The sequence below is a fragment of the Eutrema salsugineum genome, unplaced genomic scaffold (genome assembly GCF_000478725.1).
Source record: "Eutrema salsugineum unplaced genomic scaffold, Eutsalg1_0 scaffold_12, whole genome shotgun sequence".
Lineage (NCBI taxonomy): Eukaryota > Viridiplantae > Streptophyta > Magnoliopsida > Brassicales > Brassicaceae > Eutrema > Eutrema salsugineum.
Genome location: NW_006256895.1, coordinates 6,444,295 through 6,450,532, shown reverse-complemented (window position 1 = coordinate 6,450,532; position 6,238 = coordinate 6,444,295). Strand labels below are relative to the sequence as shown.

At 41.6% G+C, this 6,238-nt stretch overlaps 1 non-coding gene across 1 annotated transcript; it reads left to right on the top strand.

Annotated features, from left to right (window-relative positions):
- The first annotated feature begins 636 nt into the window (after nt 1–636).
- On the top strand, nt 637–743 carry LOC112089382. The gene has a single exon (XR_002901020.1). It is a non-coding gene; the product is annotated as a small nucleolar RNA R71 (small nucleolar RNA).
- The last annotated feature ends 5,495 nt before the right edge of the window (nt 744–6,238 follow it).

The following is a 6,238-nucleotide window of genomic DNA, read 5'->3' as shown; positions in this document are numbered from 1 at the left end:
TGTGGTGGACCAAACCCTGGTGGTGCCTTTTGCTGCTGCTGTGAACTGAAACCAGAACCCTGAAATGGTTGCTGTTGCTGACTAAAACCCTGATTCTGAGAAAACTGATTCTTGGGTTGAGAAGACCCTTGAAAGTTGTTCTTGGGAACAAAGTTCTGTGGAGCTTGAGAAGTGGAATAGACTTGGTCTTGTGGGTTTGCTACATTGGGATTCCTGTAAGAGAGGTTCTGATTGGCATTGCCATGCTGATACCTTTGGAATCTTTGATTCCCAATGTAGTTAAGCTCTTCCTGAGTAAGACCCTCTTCACTGATGTTCTCAAAGATTTGAGAAGGTTCCTCATACTCTCCTACAAAGTGCATTGGTTTTTGAGTGGCCAATAACACTTTGTCCAACTTGCTTTCAAGTGTTTTAAAGTCCTTCTCATACCTTTGATCCCTGCTTGAACTCTCACTCCTATTGGCTCTATCAAAGTCTTCTCCATATGTATCATTGCTCATTGCTAAGTTCTCAACCAGCTCTAAAGCAGCATGAATCTCCTTTCCCAGAAAGTTTCCATTGGAGGCAGTATCCAGCTGGTTTCTAATCTTGGGAAGAGCCCCTCTATAAAGTGTGCTGAGAAGTGAAGCCTCACTAAACCCATGGTGTGGGCATTGGTTGGTGTAGCTCCTGAATCTCTCATATGCTTCACCAAAACTCTCATTGCTGTGTTGAGTGAAACTAGAGATTTGGTTTCTCAGTTTAGCTGTTCTGGAGGTGGAGAAGAACTTAGAGAGAAATGCCTGCTTGCATTGCTCACAGGTCTGAATGGAGCCTCTTGGGAGGTTCTTCTCCCATTGGTGAGCTTTGTCACCAAGACTGAAGGGGAATAATCTGAGTTTGAAACTGTCCTCAGAAACTCCATTTATCTTTGTCAAGTCACATACTTTATCAAATTGATCCAAGTGTTCCAAGGGATCTTCCATTGCCAATCCATGGAACTTTGAGTTCTAGACCATATTCAACAAGGATGCCTTCACTTCAAAGTTGTTGTTTTGTACAGGTGGTGCTTGAATTCCAGCTCCATACTGATGAGCATTTGCCCTGTCATTTTCTCCAACATAGACCTGTGGCTGCTCATATCTCCCTTGCTAGTTTTGAAAGGGCTGATGTTGGTGCACCTGTTGTCTTTGCTGGACATTGGCCTGATGCCTTTGCTGATGATCTGGAGCTTGTTCCTGGTGGACATAAGCTTGATGTTGATGCACCTGTTCCTGATGAACATTACCCTGATGTAACCCTTGACCAGCTCCATTACCAGCTGCATTACCAGCTCCATTACCTTGAGCTTTTTGCTCCTGAGCCGGTTGTTCCACGTCAACCACATGCTCTCTTTGATCTTCCATATCAGCCTGATCAATTTGTCTTCCACGCCTGTCCCTTCTCCTCCTTGGTACCAAAAGATTAATGTTGTCGTTTAAGGGGAAAGGTGGACCACAGCTTCTTGATCTGGACCTGGTGTTCATGCACCTGAAACTCACAACCAGAACTTGAAAGAAATTAGAAAACACAAAAGAAAATGCTTGATCTCAAGAAATGACACAATCTTAATGCTATCACACTTTGGCAACGGCACCAATTGATAACTTAGAGTTTTCAAGGCTCTAAATGAGGGGTTATCAATCCCTTTTGTCACTTTGCAGTACAAAGGGTATCAATCCATCATGTGTAGACACTAAGATGCAGTATCAGTTCTTAATTCAAGCCAAATGAGTGAGGTTTTGATGTTACTTTCACTAACAGAGTTAAAACAAAAATTAAAGCTAATGATCAACTTAAACAAGCAAGTAAAAGAGCTTAAAATGATATCAGAATGTAGATACGATGATGAGAAAGGTCTTAGACATGATAGTGGATTAGAGTGCCTTGATGCCAAACTAATAAGCTAATGAATCATGATGATCAAACAAGCCATTCAACTTACACTCAATCAACCAAGCTAATCCTCTCATGAAGGCATTAACTTCTAAGTTATAACAGCTCCTAACCTAATCATCATTAGTGAAGCATGAGATAACCAGCATTAAAAATCAGTTTAATCAGTCATTTAAGCAACAAACAATCAAACTCTTGATGAAAATCGCTTAAACCCTTACAAGCATGGTTCAGGCATTTCATCAAACACTTTTGGTGCATGAATGCCTATGGATATAGACCACATATGATGTGTATGGATCTAGCATAGATGCTTGCTTGTAAGGAATGGAATATGCATGATCTAATTTCTAAACTCATTAATCTAACACCTAAGCACCCTAATCTACATATCTAAGACCTTAATATGGATTTACTCACTAATCATAATCAACACACAAGTTCATTTGCAAGATGTGTTGTTAATCATGATTAGAAGTGTTGTTTGATGATGAGAAATGATAAGACAAGATGGAAAACACTCTCAAATCGATATTAAACTCAAGCAAAGGTCTTTAACACATTGTTTTCACCAAAAAGGAAAGGAGACTAAGGATAAGATAAAAGTTGCTAGCAAATTAGGTCTAAAATGTATTTATACTAGTCTTGGACGAACCGGGTCAGCCCGGAACAAACCGGGTACCGACCCGGTTCTGATGGGTAAAAATGAGGTTTGCCACGGTCAAGCAGGTCCTCGTCAAGCCGTGACATGTGACCGTGTTGATGCTGCTAAGGTTGACTTCGCGGCTTCATGTTTTAAATTTATAACCTTAGATATCTGCAAGTGCACAGCAGTGCGTTGTAGTACTTAGGGTGTCAATCCACAAAGAATCCACGCTTTACCTGCAGAACCTTAGAACCAGAATTAGTAAACGAAGTCTAAGACGAAAAACGGGTTTTGGATAGGTTGTGCGATTTCTATATATGTATTTTAAAAAGGGATTTGAAAAGGTTTTGAAAAGAGTGTTAAAAAGGTTTTTAAAAAGGATTTTGAAAACTATAAGTGAATAAATCGATAATAAATCTAAAGGATGAACAAAGCTCTTAATATTGATCCTAGTAAATTCTTAGAACTCGAGTCACGGACGTATGACTACGCCACTGTCGTGATCATAACCAACTATCTCTCGCAACCCTGACCAGTAGGTTTCCACTCTGGCCCTGGAAGGGAAAAGATGCATTATGTTTAAGACTCGTCAACATTCACAGCTCGCCCATAGGTAGGTTTCCACTCCTATGGTTGATCTGCTCTTCTCAAACTAGATCCAGCCCCGGGCGAATACTTTCGCAACACCAAAGACCTAGATCAGTCTCTAGCTCGCGACGCTAGATCCATGCTTTAAGTATAAGTTTAGAAAAAAGATTTCTAGAATTCGGCTTTGGTTTATCTCGCGAAGATCCTTATCAAACATAGTCGATTCCCTTCGATCGAGCCTTTAAACTCATACCTCATCATTCCAAAACGTGCATAAAGTAGATAGAAGACGTGCATAGATTAATAAGAAGAAAGAAGAAGAGAAAAACAGACAAGGAGATGAAGAAGAAACATCTCGATTTCGAGATCTAAGCTCGGAGAAAACTTCTCTTCAAATCCTTTAAACAACTAATCTAATATGAAGAAGATGAAAAAGAAATTGAAATATGCATATAAGTAAAAAACCGAATTAAAATAATGGTAGAACATAAAGAGGGTTCAAGAGAAATCTCTATCTCCCTAAACTAAGAACTAAGAACATAAAAGCATAAAAACCCTAGAAAACTAAATTTGGTGGCTTTCAAAAGGGATTCTTCTGAGGCACACGAAAATAGGTCTCCTTAGACACATATTTATAGGTCTTGAACACTCCCCAGTCGTCCTTAGGGTTTCCAAGAAGAAAAGACGAATTGGGCTTGAAACGGGGTCATGGGCCAGCCTTTTAGTCGGCACTGGTCGCGAGGCTTCTGACCGCGGTGAATTTGGGTTTGGCCGCGGCCAGAGACTCGTAACCACGTTCGAGAGTGTGTTCTCCGCGGTCGTGGCTCCTGGACCCGCGGGGATTGGTCTTTGAGGTTGAATCTTCATTCTGTGCTTGCTTCCTTCGCGAGACTGCAGAACATGTCTTCAGTGCATCAAGGATATCTGGAGATCTAACCATTGGATTGTCTTCAAACCAATTGAATTTGAAAGCTAATTGTCTCTTATATATTATGTCCGATTTTGGGGATGATCTGACGGTGGGAAGGTCTTCACCGGATGTGAAACTTCTGAGGATCCAAATTTATCCAAAATGGTCTTTTGCTTCAAAATGCACACCTTTTGCCTTAATTACCTGAAAAGAGTCTTGGAACTAAAAATACTAGAAACTAATAGTAAAAACACTTAAAATAAATAAAAATCATTTGAAAAGCATTTAAAATCGATCCACAAAAGTGGTCAAAATACGGTGTTATCACGTGTCAAGGCTGAATCCTTTGTTTTTGATGAATCTTGGTTTCACGGGTTCTCTCTGGTCGTGATGCATGGCCGTGTCTAAGTTTTCTGGGTTCGGATGAAGAACAGTTGGAGATGGCACGGTCTGGCTTGGACTGTGTCTTCTGGGCGTGGCGAAAGAGTGGAACATTCGGTGATTGCCACGGCCTGATGATTGGCCATGTCTCTTGGTCGTGTCGAGTCCTTTAGTCTTTTGCCGCGGTCAGGCGCAGGCCATGTCTTTTGATCATGTCATTCCCCGAAGGTTGGCATTCTGAAGCAGCATCTTGCCACGGTCAAGTGTAGACCGTGGCATTCTCCCCGTATCATTCGCCGAAGGTTGGTAAAACCCTTTTCACGGTCAAGTAAGGACCGTGGCGATATGACCGTGTCATGAGCCTTTGTCTTTAGCAAACATTCAGGTGTTGCCAAGCCTAAGTGTATGGCCATGGCACAGTAACCGTGTCAAATCCCGAGAGACATCATAACATGCCACGACTAAGCTCAGACTGTGGCGTCCTCACCGTGTCATTGTATTACACTTAGCTTAATTTCCATCCTTGGACGCCTGATTTACATGCCTGTCTCCTGCTTTCCGGAACTCACATCTCACAACTCCAAATGATGTCAAAAAAAAATCCAAAAGAACGATGACTCATCAGGTTCAAACTTTTCTGAAGAAACCTTTGATGCTTGGGGAGTGGAAGGTTCTCCTGACGGCTCATCTCTGCAATGCATTGAGACGATCAACAAGAAGCTCTTGGACTAGTGTTCACTCCGGAGAGTGTATCTTTCAGCACATAGCTCCAAACAGGATGATCTTAGACGTTCTGGAAAGAGAACTTAAAGATATCGAATCTTGATGCAGACCCCGGAAACTGAATCAGCATGGAAAGGCATAGTCCTACGCAATCTCTGTGATTCATCGGACCGGTCTTGAAACTGTAGCGAGAAAGGTGTGCCTTCCGGTGAGCATAACTCTCTTCTCACGACTCCAAATCAGATGATTCTACATGTTCTTGATCTGTGACTTGATAATCTCCAACTTTTCTGAAGACCTTGTAATCTGAATCGGACGTTAAGATTTCCCGGACAGGCGATCTTTCTAGACGTATGGGATTGCTCCGGAACGGATGCGAGAGAGGTCTGTCTTCCGGTGGCCGTATCTTTCAGCTCGGTACTCCAAACTCATCGATTCTAACTGTTTTGAGATCTAGACTCCATTATCTTGATCTTTGATGAAGACCATGGAGGCTGAATCGCCCGGCAAGACCTTCCGGTAAGGCGATTTCGGAGATGTATCTGTACCCGAGAATTTTGGCCGAGAAACTTGAACAACCGGTACGCGTTTTGGCCGAGAAATCCACTCGCGGTACATGAGGCTGCTTTCACCATTTTCAAAGCTCTAATCACCGTTTCTCTTCCTGGTTTCACCTTTTCAACCCCTAATAGCTCCAAATACACCTGATAAACACTCCAAACATGCAAAGACTCATTGAGACCTAATGCAACACCTAAGGTCCTAAAACAACACCTAAAGACCTAAAATGCATGAAATAAGATATGATTTGAAATGAAATATACAACCTAAATGATACAAATTATGAACATATCAACGCCGTCTACCCTGGATGATGACTTTAATGAAAATTCGCTATTGCACTTAATGAATGTAGAGAGCTAGTTGACTGGAATCAAGATTTAGATTGCTTTAAGTTTTGCATGATGGAAAAAGTGGACTAGTATCTTTTGTGTCTTGGTGAGAATTTTTTAGACTAAGTTATGGATTGATGCACGATCTTTGATCCTAGTTTATGAGTTCATGTCTCTGAGATT